Source organism: Artemia sp. Qi Xiang Cuo, chromosome 1 (genome assembly GCF_049724085.1).
Source record: "Artemia sp. Qi Xiang Cuo chromosome 1, ASM4972408v1, whole genome shotgun sequence".
Classification (NCBI taxonomy): domain Eukaryota; kingdom Metazoa; phylum Arthropoda; class Branchiopoda; order Anostraca; family Artemiidae; genus Artemia; species Artemia sp. Qi Xiang Cuo.
Window position 1 is genome coordinate 73,523,156 of NC_142794.1, and position 16,847 is coordinate 73,540,002.

Sequence of the window (16,847 nt, forward strand, 5' to 3'; positions counted from 1 at the left end):
AAAATCGTCAAACAAATATTTATTAAAATAAAAACAAGGTGGCAGAATTCCCTTGCATAACAATCAAACCAGTAAAAAGGAGGGGGGGGGGATCTGAGAATGCCATAGGCCAAAACATGTCGTCTTTGGGGTGTTTTGTAGAATACCATAATCAGCAGCATAATTCATACAAATCTTGATTAATATAAAATTGCAGTGGGGCAAGTGGCTAACAAAACTAAGTCAGCAGTATAAATTCAGTTGTTAATACACATAGACCAATATGACAACCAAGTCCACTAGCGCTAAGACGTTTATTAAGGTCATCACAATGCGAAACAAAGGAAGAGCTGACAATATACCTCTATGGGGATCATCATTAGCTGAAGAAAGGATGGACCAATGTCAGAACCCCGTCAAAACAGAAGACGTTTTCTAGTAAACCAAAAAAAAGCAGTCGAAAGAAAGGTGGAGAGAGAGGGTACAAATATTGATTAATTGCCAGCAGAACGAGTGTGGCAAATTCCACTGAACAGCATTCATTATAAACAAACTGAAAAATGTTAGTACGTTGAGACGCCGGAAAAATCCGCAACTGATGTCCCAGCACTTTTGATATAGTTGCAGTCGAAGCTATAGGGCAGAAATTATTTGCGTTACTAGAATCATTCGGGCGCTTTATCTATTTTGGGACCAGACCAATCACCATTAAGGAATCAGAAATAATTTCATGATAAACAAGTGTTGAACAGAACATTTCAAAAAAAAAAGGGAAAAAACAACGTCGGTACAATTTCATCAGTTGTTTGAAAATAAACATTCAGAACTTACAGCTGAATTTGATTTTAGTTTTCAAATAGCTAATAAAAGATCTGAGGGCGATAATTCAAAGCTAATGTCACAAAACTTTCTTGAACTAAACCTTCAAAAGAATTTCAGTTACAATGGCCAACAAATTGCTGACCGTAACAAATTACTTCCGCCACCGAGGAAAGAGAGCTAGAACTATCACGAGTTGAAGCTGAAACATCTAACCATAATACATAAGCATTCTTACTGGAGAAGTTTAGAGCAAGTTGGTTGGCACGTATGGTCAAAATAATCGTTATTATATCCACCATAGATCAGATGAAGCAGCCAATAACGAACAGATTCATACGATGGATTCATATAAAAAAGCATACCTAGAGAACTAATTCTTTACAAGATCAACAAGACAGAATAGAAGGAACAGTCTCTGGTGTAGCAGAAAAATCATAGTAGCAAAGGAAGTATTATGTAATTCAAAAACTCGCTTTCTCTTACATTTACACGTAGACATGCTGTCACCACAACTAATAACATCTTCAGCAAACACCCAGGTGGTTCACTAAAAGATCTGAAGACGTTGCGTCAGGCCACGAAAGTTTTGGAGAAAGTTTTGGAGAAGTTTTGGAGAAATAACACCATTGGTGACAGCCATTCAATGTTGAGAACACATATAAGATGCAAGTGGTCAGGAGTAGTAGTTTCATGTAACATTCAAACTTCAGTGACAGTGACTTCAGTGACCAAACAGTTATCCAACAAAGGAGGCAACAAGCTATAACCAGTTTGAAGATTCTATGACATTAAAACAACCGTAAAAAAAGCGTATCATTGAAGACGACATTCCTCAGTAGATTCAAATTCAGGCCACTAACAATCCATACACTATATCCATACACTATAGTGACAGCAATGCATAAGCACAGAATTTTTGCAAGAACAGATCGAAACTATTTACCCCCATTATCCACCTAAATGATGCACCTTAAATATATCATACTGAACAAGCAAGCCTGCAACTGACTGTAACCATTTTCTACCAACTGAAAACTATAAGAAAAAAACACTTTCCGAATCAAACACAAACCGCCAGATGGCCGGGCTTGTAAAGTACTTAAATCATACCCCTCTAATAATTTAAAAAACTGAAAAAATCAGCGCTTTGGTTTTCTGAGACACCAGAATCTCGCTAAGGCAGCATCGTCTCCTGGAGAAGAATCAAATGATGAGTATCATACAACAAAGACGTCTGCTTAGAGCAGCACATACAGCTGGTAAGTTTAATTGACACTACTACGGGAGTTGCTCATAGAGCAGCTACGAGGGCTATCAGGCCCCTTAAGTCATAGACTATGGTTTCTCATAGAACTTGCAAAACATTAACCCCAGGTTTAGACTTAAGGTTTAAAACTCTGTCTATGCAAAGGCTAAAGAAAACCATTTTAAAAAATGAATAGGATCCAATTTTGTCCAGTGAAACTCACTTTTTACTTGACATTTCCATGTTTTGGAGATAAATTCACTCACTTGGGTAGGACAAGCATTTGAGGCAACCCTTCAAACAAATATGTTAAATATCAGAACTAGACCAACTGGTTTGAAATTATGAAATTATGCAGATGTGAAAACAGGATCAGAGGGTATTTGTGACATAAAAATACAAATAAGTCGTGGAGAGTTAAAGATGATCATCATAAGTATGCAGGGTGTGTATCCTTTTCAGATCTACAGTAGTAAAAAGGGGTTGCATGTCAAGATTACGTTCTCTCGACACAGTGTAAATATTACTAAAATTTTATTCATTAGAAGCGCGACCAGTTCTTGACAAAGAACGGAGAATCTTTCGACAACTTTGCCATTAAAGAGGCTCACAAGAGAGACACTAGGGCTCATACAAGTTATTCAGTTTATATTGCAAAAATCAAAGGCTATATCACAAAAAAAATACATTTTTTTATGATTGCAAAATCACACAAAAATGACTAGATGTTTCTCCGTAACCTTCAATTCAATGAAATCCAACATCAACTGATATTTTCCAAGCATTTAATAGCTCAATTTTACAACAATTTTTGCAATGCTCAAAGTACAGAGCGAGGTTTATACTTAAAACTTACGCATATATTTAAAACTTACAAAAATTACGCAAGGTTTAATAATAGGTTATTGCCCTTGAAAGTTTTCTTGCACCTTGTAATAAATGTATACTTTACTAAAAACCCAGGCAACACTGAAAATCAACATTCAGATCTAGGCGCCTGCATAACCAATCATGATAGTTCTAGACACTAGGTTGTGCAGCTGTGTACATTCCCTCCCTATTCCTTCCCGTATAATCCCAAACCCGCTTACTCGAACCATAACTAGCTATTCGTTAAACTAGGAATAATTAAATAATATTCAATAAGCACAATCATTACAAATAATTTATTCCTTCACCAATTTGGTGTAGGAAAAGAAAACAGTAATAGCTAAAGACTGCTGCAATTGTGTAGGTATAACAATCTAGTTATAACCAATACTGTATTTGGTTACAAAATGGCCAATAAGTTAACATGGTATTCACATGATGGTAAGAGAGCCAACCTTATTGATTATGTTATTGTAGACCGAAGAATTGCAAGATCAATACAAGATACTAGGGTGTATAGGAGTGCTGTTTTGATCTTAAAAAAAAGATCATCATCTAGTAGTGTCTAGGGTTAATTTAAAGGTGAAATTCTGGAAGGGTAACTACCCTCCGGAGAGCTATGACGTTGGTAGACTCCGGGATGAGAATTTGAGGGAAACTTTCTAGGAACAGTTGAACACTAAACTGCACGGTATAAAATCTAACAATGTAGAAGATGGATAGAATAATTTTAGGAAAATAATTTGTGAAGTTGTTGATGGTGTCTTAAGGCAGAAAGTTAGGAACGCAGCTAGGAATATTAGAAGAAATGTTTAATACAGAGAAGAACTTGCACAAGAATTATCTCAGCGATAGGTCATGCGAAAATAAGAAGAATGTAAAGAAAGTGGAGAAAGTAGTAAAATATGAACAAAGGAGGTGTGAAGTGGAGATCATGGATAAAATTGCCTAGGATTTGGAAGATGCAGCTAGACGGCATAATAGTAAAATATTGTACTGGCATGTTAATAAATTGAGAGGCAGTAGTCAATCTGGACTTGTCCCAGTTAAAGATAGGAACGGGGCCACAATTAGTGATAAAGAAAGAGTTAAAGAGCAACAGGCAGAACATTTTGAGACTGTGCTAAACCGAGATAGAGTTAAATGAAAAGATATAAGGGAAAATGAAAAGGTTTGTGACGCCTTGGATGTAAAGGACGAATTATTTTGAGAGGACGAATTTGTGACAGCACTAAAAGGAATAAAAATAATAAGGCCCCAGGTGTTGATAGTGTGGTAATTGAGTTAAATTCAAATTAAACCTATATATAAAAAAGGTGATAGGAGTGAATGTGGTAATTATAGGCATTAGCCTGGTATCTGTAGATAGCAAATTACATAATAATATGCTACTTTTTAGACTTAGAGATGCTCTTGACAAAGCTTTAAGAGAAGAACAGTGTGATTTCAGAAAGGGTAGAGTCTGTGTTGACCAAACGTTTGCACTTAGGTTAATAATTGGGAAGTGCCTGAGTCATCAAACACCCTTAGTTTTCTGTTTTATAGATTATGAGAAAGCGTTAGATTCGGCTGATAGATGAGCTTTAGCGAATATCTATCCTCATTATATATGGATCATTTTGAAGGAATTGGTCTTTAGGAATTTGTCTTTTTAGCAAAGGCAATGGGAGAACACGAAATCAAATGGGGAGGAAAAACGTTCCTGAACCTATATTATGCTGACGATTTAAGCACCCTAGATGAAAGTATGAGCAAAATGAATGAACTTTAAGAGGTTTTGCGAGTTCAGGGTGCTAGATTAGGATTAGAAATTAAGGCTAAAACGACCAAGTCACTAAGGCCAGGAATAAGTAAAGATGACAAGGTGACGTTGGGCAACGAAAAGATTGATCAAGTAGGACAGCTTCAATTACCTTGGTAGTATCAAACAGTTCGTGGTATCGAACTGTAGAGTAAGTGTCACTCGTCTCAACAGTAACCAAAACTTTAAAAAACGGAATTTTGATACCAATAGATACATCAAAAGAATCAATTTTTTATGCTGGTTTTAAATATATAAGTTTCATCAAGTTTAGTTTTAGCCATCAAAAGTTACGAGAAAATTTGCCTTATTTTTGAATTCAGTGGGAACCACTCCCTAAAAGTCATAGAATCTTAACAAAAATCACACCATCAGATTCAGCGCATCAGAGAACCTTACTGCAGAGGTTTCAAGCTCTTATCTGCAAAAATGTGGAATTTGGTATTTTTTGCCAGAAGAGAGATCACCCATGCGTGTTTATTTGTTTGTTTGTTTTTTCTCCCCAGAGGTGATCGTATCAACCCAGTGGTCCTAGAATTTCACAAGAGGGCTCAGGGCTCATTTGAACAAAAATTAAAAGTTTTAGTGCCTTTTTTAATATGAAAAAAAGCATTAAGAATAGAATCACTTTTTACAAAAAAAAAACTGCATTTTTGATGTCTTTTCATACTGCAGTCTTTCCATAGATGTTTGATTTTTTAAACAATCGAAAAGTTATTAGTAACAAACTGTAAAGTAAGAGAGACTCGTCTCAATAGTAACCGAAACTATAAAATACGGAATTTTTATACCAATAGATACATCAAAAGAATCGAATTTTTATGCTGATTTTAAATAATAAAGTTTCATTAAGTTTAGTCTTACCAATCAAAATTTACGAGCCTGAGGAGATCAAAAGAATTATTTTAAAAATGTCTTTTTAATTAAAAAACAATAAAATTTAAAAATAGAATAACTTTATACAAAGAAAACTGCATTTTTGATGTCGTTTCATATTGCATCTTTTATAAGATATTTGATTTTTGAAGCAAGTCCGATTTCTAACACCGATTGTCTACTAATAACCATATATAACGCAGTAGGTGACGTGACGTAATATATAACACCGATTTTGTACTAATAACTTACAGTTGTTTGTTAAAAAAAACTAAACAGTTGTTTGTTAGCTATCAGTTGTTTGTTAGAAAAACATCATTATCTTATTTCTTAAATGAAAAGAAGTTGAAAATTTTTAAGTTCAGTTTAGAATCGCTAATGTTATTATGTAAACTGCAAAAATACTTACGGTGCCTGAGGAATAATTTTAGTGCTTTAATTCAAAATAGTGAAATAACAGAAAATTTTTACATTAGTTTTTTTTGTAAGATAAAATGAACTCCCTACGTCATAAAGCTTACAGGTCTCAACGCAACCAGTTATATAATGTTAGTAGGAAGGCCCAAAAACCAAAAATTTGCAATTATTACAAATGATGATTCTCTATTTGGCAAGGGATTACAACAATTCGAACACCATAAAAAAGAAAACCCTAAGTTTCAAACATATATATATATATATATATATATATATATATATATATATATATATATATATATATATATATATATATATATATATATATATATATATATATATATATATATATATATATATATATATATATATATATATATATATATATATATATATATATATATATATATATATATATATATATATATATATATAAAATATCAAATATCTTTGAACAGAAACAGTACGAAAAGACATTAAATTGCATAAAGAGCAAAAAACTGGTAATTGCAAAAATATTTGTTACATATTTTAACAAGGGATTACGATAAATCCAAAACTTTGAAAAAGAAAACCAAAAAACTGAAGCTTCGTAGAAATCGTTGTTAGAAATTGGATTTTCTTTAATAATCAAATATCTTTGAAAAGATACAGTATGAAAAGACATTAATTATGTAAAGAGCAAAAAACGTAATTGCAAAAATATTTGTATATATTTTAACAAGGGATTACAACAATTCAAAAACTTTAAAAAATAAAACCAAAAGTTTGAAGCTAAGTAGAAATCGGTGTTAGAACTCGGACTTGATTCACTAATCAAACATCTTAGAAAAGCCACAGTTTGAGAAGATATTAAATTACGTAAAGAGCAAAAGCTGGTAACTGCAAGAATATACTATCTTTATAAGTGAGCAATAATTGTGTATTTATTTATTTTTCTCGAAAACGGCTTCATATTTTTTCGGGAAAATTGGTATCCTGAGAAATTCTTGCATAAAAAAACATCTAGATAAGTCAAAAGTCTGAGAAAATTCGTTAAGAGCCTTAATCCTGGGGGAAAATGTTTTTGTGAGTGACATCATTTTTATAACCATCAGTATTGCAATGACGTCACTGATGTGGAAAAATTATAGATTTTTATGTATGGACAAGTTGCTAAGAGCAATTTAAGACACTAAATTGCATAAAGAGCAAAAAACTGGTAATTCCAAAAATGTTTGTATATATTTTAACAAGGGATTACAACAATTCAAAAACCTTAAAAAACAAAACCAGAAGTTTGAAGTATAGTAGAAAGTTTTTTTTGTTAGAAAAACATCATTACCTAACTTCTTTTCTTATAAGTACAATGTCTTTTTAAGAAATGAAGAAAAGTTGAAAATTTGTAAGTTCAGTTCAGGATCGCTAAAGTTATTATATAAACTGCAAAAATACTTCCAGTACCTGAAAAATAATTTTAATGTTTTGATTCAAAAAAGTGAAATACCTGAAAATGTTTACGTAAACAGAAAAAAACCAGTAATTGCAAAAATATTTGTATATATTTTAACAAGGGATTACAACAAAAAATTTTTAAACAAGAAAAACGGGTTTTAATTTTCTATAAAGCAGTGAAATACAAAAAAATTAATTAATAATTTATAGAAAATTAAAACCCGTTTTTCTTGTTTAAAAATTTTTTGTAAATGGAAAAGCAGTGTGGTCTAAGAAATTATTTAGGGATTACGACAATTCAAAAACCTTAAAAAAGAAGACCAAAAGTTTGAAGCTTAGTAGAAATCGTTGTTAGAAAAACATCATTACCGAATTTGTTTTCTTATCCGGGTTGCAGCGGTAGCTAGCAACCTAGTAAGAGACGATCACGTCCAATACTGAGAAATGTAATAGCCCATAACTCCTAAAAATAGTTTCAGTTTTCAACTGAGGACTGAATATTTCAGTTATTATGTAAATTGCAAAACTATTTATGGCGTCTGAGCAGTGATTTTAATTTTTTATTACAACTCTAAAAATACCATACAATTTTAAAATTAGTTTCATTTTCCTTTCGCTTCTATGAACTTGTTACGCAATTTAATGATGGAGTTTAGCTGAAGATAACTCTCATCCTATGATGAAAAGTGAGCCCCAAAAATCCAGTGAGGTAAAGAATTTCAATGATCCAGTCTCAACGAAACAAGAAATCAAAGTTGACAGTGGTACTGTCCCTTGTCGTTTCAACTGGAGCCATCATAAAAAGAAGATAGAAAGAGTAAAAGAAGTCGTTACCGAGCAGGAGTTGCAGAAAGAATCAGAGAAAATTGTTGAACCTTCTACTTTGAAGATGGTGATTGGAGCTGCAAAAGATACTACTGTTACTTCTCTAGCCTCAAAGAAGACTATTAAAATTAAGTCAGGAACTGAAGTTGACAGCACTACTCTGACTGATGAAAATACGATCGCAAAAACAAAAGAAAAAATTACCAACTCCATTCAGTTGGGACTTCACCGAGCGGTCGGAGGACTCGAAGTCAAGCCAGAGAGGAACCTGCACATACAAGACTTTTCAGCGGTTATGACTATCGAAAGGCTTCGGCTTGACTCTTCGCCATTTACTTTTAAAACATATGCTCCAGTAGCATTTGGACGTCTTAGAAATTGGTTTGGGGTCCAATCTAGTGATTACTTAGTATCCCTGGTAGATAATGCGTGGAAAGAACTTAAAAACCCAGGTGCCAGTGGAAGCTTGTTCTTTGTAACAAAAGATGATACATTCATCATTAAAAGCGTACAGCAGAAGGAAGCAACGTTTCTGCGAAACCTTTTACTTGGATATTGCTCAGAATTAATGAAAAATCCAAATACCTTACTACCCAAATTTTATGGTTTATACTGCTACCAACGCAACTACAATAAAATCAGACTTTTAGTGATGAATAATATACTTCCGACTGGTATCCAGTTTCATGAAAAATACGACTTAAAAGGATCTACTCACAAACGAAAGGCTTCCAAGGAAGAAAGATCAAAGGAATCTCCCACTTTCAAGGATCTTGATTTCATAGAAAAGCATCCGGAAGGAATCCTACTGGAAAGCGAAACCTACGACGCCCTCATCAAAACAATGGAAATAGATTGCAAGGTGTTAGAGTCATTCAAGATAATTGATTATTCGCTGCTTGTTGGTGTGCATAATATCTCAAAAGCTGAAAATGAGCCAGTTATTGAGGAAGAGGAAAACGACGACCAGATTGATGTCAAAGACTCTCTAAGGCCACCTTTAGCGAGGTCTAAATCAATTAATCGCCAGCAGCATGTTGCTAACACCACTGCCTTTGAATCTGTTCAAGCTCATAAAAAAGAAGAAGAAAATGATTTCGGGTCCGGTGCGATCTATGCATGGAATAAAAGTGGAGATCGTCTAGCCCTTTATATTGGCTATATTGATATTCTTCAGCAATATGGCATCAAGAAGAAGTTGGAGCATGCATTCAAATCTCTAATTGTTGATAGTAATAGTACTAGCGTGCAGAGACCAGACTATTATTCCCAGCGCTTTTTAAAATTCATGAAGTCCGGAGTTTTCAGGAAAATCGACGCTTCCTTGAGACATTCCCAGTCGAAGAAAAAAGCTGTGAACGGAAAGCAGACCCAAATTTGAGTAGAAGGTTCAGACCCCAATTTGGCCTAGTTGTACCTGCAGCTGCTGACTTAGTTGTACCTGCGACCGTTGGACTAGTTGAACCTGCAGTGGTTGGTTTAGTTGTACCTGCAGCTGTTGGCTTAGTTGTACCTACAGCTGTTGGCTTAGTTCTACATGCAGCTGTTGGGTTATTTGTACCTGCAGCTGTTGGCTTAGTTGTACCTGCAGTTGTTGGCTTAGTTGTCCGGGTTGCAGCGGTAGCTTGTAACCTAGTAAGAGATGATCAGGTCCGACACTAAGAAACACAATAGCCCATAATTCCTAAAAAATAGTGTTAGATCAAAACAAGACATGAACTATTAGATGCGCCTTGTCTGAAACCCCTATTTAGGAAACGTACTGCGTCTTGGCTTGAATAACAAAGAAAATCTACTCGTTTCAAAACAAGAAAATTCGCTTGAACTACGATATTCTACATCAAATGCATCTCTTTTTTTTCTGATATCTTTCCTCAGCTAGCAGGGAGCTGGAACGTCATAGAAAGATGTTTAATGGCTCATTTGAAAGGAAATGGATTCATTGAAAACCCTTTTTAAATTAAAAATAATAATTTTAAAAATAGAATCAATTTCTTACAAAAGCTGCATTTTTCTACAACTCCGTAGTAGTTGTCCAGGTTGCAACGGTAGCTAGCAACCTAGTAAGAGACGATCACGTCCAATACTAAGAAATATGGTAACCCACAGCTCCTAAAAACACAGCTCCTAAAAATAAAATCAGATCGAATCCGGGTTAAAGCGGTAGCTAGCAACCTAGTAAGAGACGATCACGTCCAATGTTAAGAAATATAATAACCTATAGCTCCTAAAAATAGATTCAGATCAAAATAAAAGTACACCATTAGAACTGCCTTGTACGAAACCCCTATAAATGAAACTTACTTTCCCTTGGCTTGAACAACAAGGGAAATATATTGGCATGGAAATCAAGAAAAGTGGCAGCTACTACAGCATTCTGCCTAAACGGTATCTTTTTTTTCACTCTCTTCTTTTCTTTTCCACAGATAGCTTAACACCAGAACATCGCAGAGAGTTGTTCAATGACTCATTTTAAAGGAAATTACAAGATCTAGCACCATTTGTACTTTTCCTTCCGGTTCTAAGCTGACTTAAGCACTTCGGTGTAGACTTGAGAAGATGTGATCCCCACCCTGCACTGGTATCCGGGATCATTGCTTTTCCTGAGGCCAAAGTAATGTCAATAATTTAAAGAACATGAAAATTGGAACTTGGAATGTTACGACGTTAAAAAATGACCATCGTATCTACATTTTGACTGACGAATTCAAACGATTCGAACTGGACTTATTAGGAGTTTCAGAAACTCATCCCAGGGATAGGAAGCATGAAATTAGGTTATATAGAATTTGTTTACTCAGGCAGGAAGGATGGGGTACAAAAACAGGGAGTCATGTTTAGGCTGGGAAGGTATTATAACTGATACTATTACTGATACCCTGAAGTTTTTAGTCATAAAATGAGCAAGTAGTATTCTATTATTAAATAGAATACTACTTGCTCATTTTATGACTAAAAACTTCAGGGTATCAGTTATAGTATTATATGCCCCTGTAGAACCGACTGAAGGAGACACTAGTGAGTCAGATGAATTTTACTTACAGTTACAGGAGCAAAAAACAGGGTTCCAGGTAGAAATATGTTTTTACTAGGAGATTTTAACGCCCAGGTCGGTAGAAATAAGGATAGATGGCACCCTAGCCCAGGTAAATTTGTTGTAGGAAAAGAAAACGTAATGGATACAGACTTTTGCAATTTTGCAGGTATAACAATCTAGTTATAACCAATATGGTGTTTGGTCATAAAATGGCTCATAAGTTAACATGGTATTGACGTGGTAAGACAGCAAACCTTATTGATTATGTTATAGTAAACCGAAGATTGGCAGGATCATTACAAGATACTAGGGTATATAGGAGTGCTTCTATTGATGTTAAAAAGTAAAGATCACCATCTAGTAGTGTCAGGGGTTAATTTAAAACTGAAAATTCAGGAGGTTAACTACCTCCCATGAAGTTATGATGTTGGTAGACTCCAGGATGAGAATTTGAGAGAAACTTTCCAGGAACAGTTGAATATTAAACTTGAGAGCTTAAAATTTGATAATGTGGAAGATGGTTGGAATAATTTTAGAAAAATAATTTGTGAAGTTGCTGAAGGTGTCTTAGGGAAAAAAGCTAGGACCGCAGCTACGACTATTTGTGAAAAATCTTTATGTTTAATAGAAAGGAGAAAGGACTTGTACAAGAATTATCTGAGTGATACATCATATGAAAACAAAAGGAAAGTAAAGAAAGTTTAGAAAGCATCCAAATATGAACTAAGGAGGTGTGAAGCGGAGGCCATGGATAAAATTACCGAGGATCTGGAAGATGCAGCTAGACGGCATAATTGTAAAATATTGTACTGACACGTTAATAAATTGAGAGTGAGTAGTCAATCTGGACTTGGCCTAGTTTAAGATAGGAACGAGGCCACAATTAGCGATAACGAAAGAATTAAAGACAGATGGGCAGACCATTTTGAGAATTTGATAAACCTAGATGGAGTTGCATGAAAAGATATAGAGGAAAATGAAAAAGTTTGTGATACCTTGGATGTGAAGGAAGATTTGTTTTGTGAGGAAGAATTGGCGACTCTGTAGGTAGCAAATTACTTAGTAATACGATACTTTTTAGATTGAGGGATGAGAGATTGAGATTTAGATTGAGGGATTGAAAGAGATCGAATTATTATTTTTCTTTGTTTGGAAGTTTTGGTACCAATGACATAAAATTAAAAAGTTTTTCGTCATCTTGGATCCTTGTGTCTTATCTTAGTTTCATTAAGATTTTGTCTTTAGAATTGGGAGCTTTCCTACAAAGGATATGAAATTAAAATGTTTTTTGTCTCTTGGATCCATGAACCTTAGGTTGAATTACGATTTTTGTTTATATTTGGAAGTTTTGGTAGCAATGACATGAAATTAAAAGTTTTTCGTCTCTTGGATCCACGTGCCTTAGGTTCAATATAAACTCAATGGGTGTGATCGGACATATTACAATTTTCAGAGATCAAAACATCTCCACATGGAAAATTGAGTTGACAAAGAGAATGTACGACAAGTAAAAAGAAATTCGTATAGAAATTCTGTCAAATCCCCCCAGTGTAACATTCACCCCCGGGAAATTTCTCTCCTTAAGGGAGATTTTCGTTATGTAAATCCACTCAAAGGAAAAAAACCCTCTCCCTTCCGAAAAATGTCCCTATACTTCTCTATAACCAATACTATACGTAAACAATGAGGGAAATTCACAACTTAAAGATATCTCCCCATGGACTGTGGGGGGGGGTCATTTTACCCCTAAAGACATAGTTATTTGATCTTTCAAGTATACTAAACAGCATGGATATCTCAAAATTTTGATCAGATAACTTTGGAAAATAAATGGGCGTGGGAGGGGGCGAGTTGCCCTCTAATACTTTTGGTCACTTAATAAGAGCACTAGAACTTTAAATTTCCGTTCAAATACACCCTCTCCCGATATTCTAGGACCATTTTTTTCAATACGATCACCAGTGGGGAAAAAAGAAAAGAAAACAAATAAAGACGCATCTGTGATCTATCTTCATGCAAAAATAGCAAAATTCCACATTTGTACATAGGAGCTTGAAGCTTCTACAGTTGGGTTCTCTGGTGCGCAGAATCTGGTGGTGTAATTTCCTTTAAGATATCTTGAATTAGGCAAATATGTTAAGCAGATTTTCTCGGGCTCGTAACTTTTGATGGGTAACACTGAACCTGATGAATTTTATATATTTGGAATCAGCATAATAAGCTTTTAACGCAATTCTTGAGGACATTTCTGCTTTCTGGGAGCATATTTCCAAGTTGTAGTTTTTACAATTTTGCTAATAAAGTACCCGGCAGCCGAGGTGAGATTGATATTCAGGGTTGACATTGACACAACCATAGAAAACTGTTTCTTTCGACTTTTGACGACAGATGGTGTGACGAAAAAATCCGAGAAAATTCTAGATGGCTCTTTAGATTATCTTCGTCAGTCAGTGTGGAAATGGCTTCCATCGAGTAAAGAGTGTTTGCTTGTGAACTGGTTGTGTAAAGTAAGTGCTTTTCGTTATGTTCAGGGATACTGAAAATTTGCCTGACCACGAAAGAACAGGTGACTGATTTTTTGTTATGGGTCATTAGTAGGCTTATAAATATGATCAGAAATCCACCCAGTAAGTACTCAAGGATTTACCTTAAAACAAGTCACCCCTTGGAGAAAGAGTATTTCGGGGGTGACTTTGACAGTTATAAAAATGAAAGGCGTATGGAGGAAGGTCCTTGCAGAATATAAGACGCGCTATCCAAACAAATCCACAGTTTCCAAAGAGCACTTGAAGACCCTAATCGGTCGACTATGGGACGAGATGGGGAAAACATCTGCAGAAACTATAAAACAGATTCAAGGCTTGTTCAGTATTTCCCATAAACAAAGATGCCGTAACTGCAAAAATACCCAGGGAAGACTCAACTACACGCGACGCTGTCAAAACTGTCGGACAAACAGTTACAGAGATACTTGCGCGTATGCGCTATGGGAAAGATGATATCGCTCCACATTGTCGGCGTCGAAGATTGGAAAATGCACCAGGAAAAAGTATCTCGTCTGAAGACGTTATAAATGCCACAGCCAAAAGGAGTGAAAAAAAAGAAAGGGATGCAGACGACTAGTGCCAGAGACAACGACGGCTCTGACTCAGATGATACTGTTCCTGACGAAAGACAAAGGGCCAGAAGTAAGAAGTCAAAGATTTTGAACAGAAAATTCCCACAGTTTGTTCAAGATGATGTCAGTTCTGACAGTTTACAAGAGGGTCCTCAGTTCGATGACGGTTCGGACTCTGATATCAGCATGGGACCTGCAGAAGAACCTGACAGACAGGGTCACGCTACGGAGGGGGACTATGTTGTGATCGATTTGGCTGGAAAGAAGTCCATATCACAATACGTAGCCAGAGTTGACAGACAATTTGGTCAAACCGAGGATGAAAATAAAAACGCTGGAATCAACATCGAGTTGAAAATTACATTTCTAAAGCGCGTGGCTTCTTCGAGCTACAAGTTTATGCTAACAGAAGAAACAAGCTTGTCAGTTGGTTTTTGGGGTGGATCATTCCGGTTTTATGATCTCCTCGGGTTATTCTTTTACTGGAGTAACTGATTAGGTCAGTTTTGAAGGCTGTCTTTTAAGTTTTTTCTAAAAAGTTTGTAATAACTGATGTTTTTTATCGCTTTTGATACATTTGATACCAATAAACGAGTTTTATAGCAAATATGATGCTCTTAAGGCCGGTTGTCAAAGTAACCCCAAAGCCAGGTGACTTTGATAATCGAAATTATCGTTAGAATGAAGCACTTGCGTCAGTGATGCAATATTAAGCGTCTCAGGCTGCCATCTCGTAGCAAAAGTCGCACTTTTGGCACTAGCTTCAGATTTTTTTTTTTACCCCTCTACTAACTCCTAGAGGGCCTTAAACTTGAAAACTATGTAAAAGTCACCCTGGTTGACGGTATTCTATTTTCATGATATTTCGTTTTTTCATTAGGTTAAATAAGTTTGGTTAGGTTAAAATAGGTTTGTTTAGGTTACGTATTAAATATATGCTATGCTTTACCCCCACCCCCTAATGTGCAAATATATAGCCCAAATTTGTTTCTAAACTAGGTACTTATGCATTATAACTAAACCAGCGCTATAGACTGTACAAGAAAACCAGACAAACGGGTATTTGCTAGATAAATCGATGGCAAAGCGTGGTTTCTCATTGAGTTTATAATATTTAAACGATTTTTTGGGGGGTTTAGGGGATTCGGGGAAGGTACCTAGGTTAGGTTACGTATTTAATATATGCTATGCTTACCCCCCCCCCCCCCCACCCACCTAATGTGCAAATATATAGCCCAAATGTGTTTCTAAACTATTATATATTCATCGCGCATTTATAAAGCGCGTGGCTTCTTCGAGCTACAAGTTTATGCTGACAGAAGAAGCAAGCTTGTCAGTTGGTTTTTGGGGTGGATCATTCCGGTTTTATGATCTCCTCGGGTTATTCTTTTACTGGAGTAACTGATTTGGTCAGTTTTGAAGGCTGTCTTTTAAGTTTTTTCTAAAAAGTTTGTAATAACTGATGTTTTTTATCGCTTTTGATACATTTGATACCAATAAACGAGTTTTATAGCAAATATGATGCTCTTAAGGCCGGTTGTCAAAGTAACCCCAAAGCCAGGTGACTTTGATAATCGAAATTATCGTTAGAATGAAGCACTTGCGTCAGTGATGCAATATTAAGCGTCTCAGGCTGCCATCTCGTAGCAAAAGTCGCACTTTTGGCACTAGCTTCAGATTTTTTTTTACCCCTCTACTAACTCCTAGAGGGCCTTAAACTTGAAAACTATGTAAAAGTCACCCTGGTTGACGGTATTCTATTTTCATGATATTTCGTTTTTTCATTAGGTTAAATAAGTTTGGTTAGGTTAAAATAGGTTTGTTTAGGTTACGTATTGAATATATGCTATGCTTTACCCCCACCCCCTAATGTGCAAATATATAGCCCAAATTTGTTTCTAAACTAGAAACTTATGCATTATAACTAAACCAGCGCTATAGACTGTACAAGAAAACCAGACAAACGGGTATTTGCTAGATAAATCGATGGCAAAGCGTGGTTTCTCATTGAGTTTATAATATTTAAACGATTTTTTGGGGGGTTTAGGGGATTCGGGGAAGGTACCTAGGTTAGGTTACGTATTTAATATATGCTATGCTTACCCCCCCCCCCGCCCTCCTAATGTGCAAATATATAGCCCAAATGTGTTTCTAAACTATTATATATTCATCCTATTTTCTTTTATTTCATTAGCATTAACCAAAATTGACTTCTTTCGTGTACAGCTCTGGTTTAGTGATAATGCATAAGTACCCTAAACTATTATATTTTCATCATAATTTTGTTTTATTTCGTTAGCATTCACCAAACTTCACTTCTCGAGCGTGCTTGATATAATAGACAAGTGCCGTGTTAATATTAAGCGTCGCCTTAAAAAAGAAATTTCGATGATTTTTTTTTTCTTTTTCTTCTTTAATTATA

At 35.2% G+C, this 16,847-nt stretch overlaps 1 protein-coding gene and 1 pseudogene across 2 annotated transcripts in view; one reads left to right on the forward strand and one right to left on the reverse strand.

Moving 5' to 3' along the window:
- LOC148956702 (protein-lysine N-methyltransferase SMYD4-like) overlaps positions 1-16,847 on the reverse strand; it is a 70,934-nt gene that overhangs the window by 4,425 nt on the left and 49,662 nt on the right. The gene's annotated exons all lie outside the window — the stretch shown is intronic.
- LOC148956703 (phosphatidylinositol 4-phosphate 5-kinase type-1 beta pseudogene) lies at positions 8,122-9,651 on the forward strand (annotated as a pseudogene).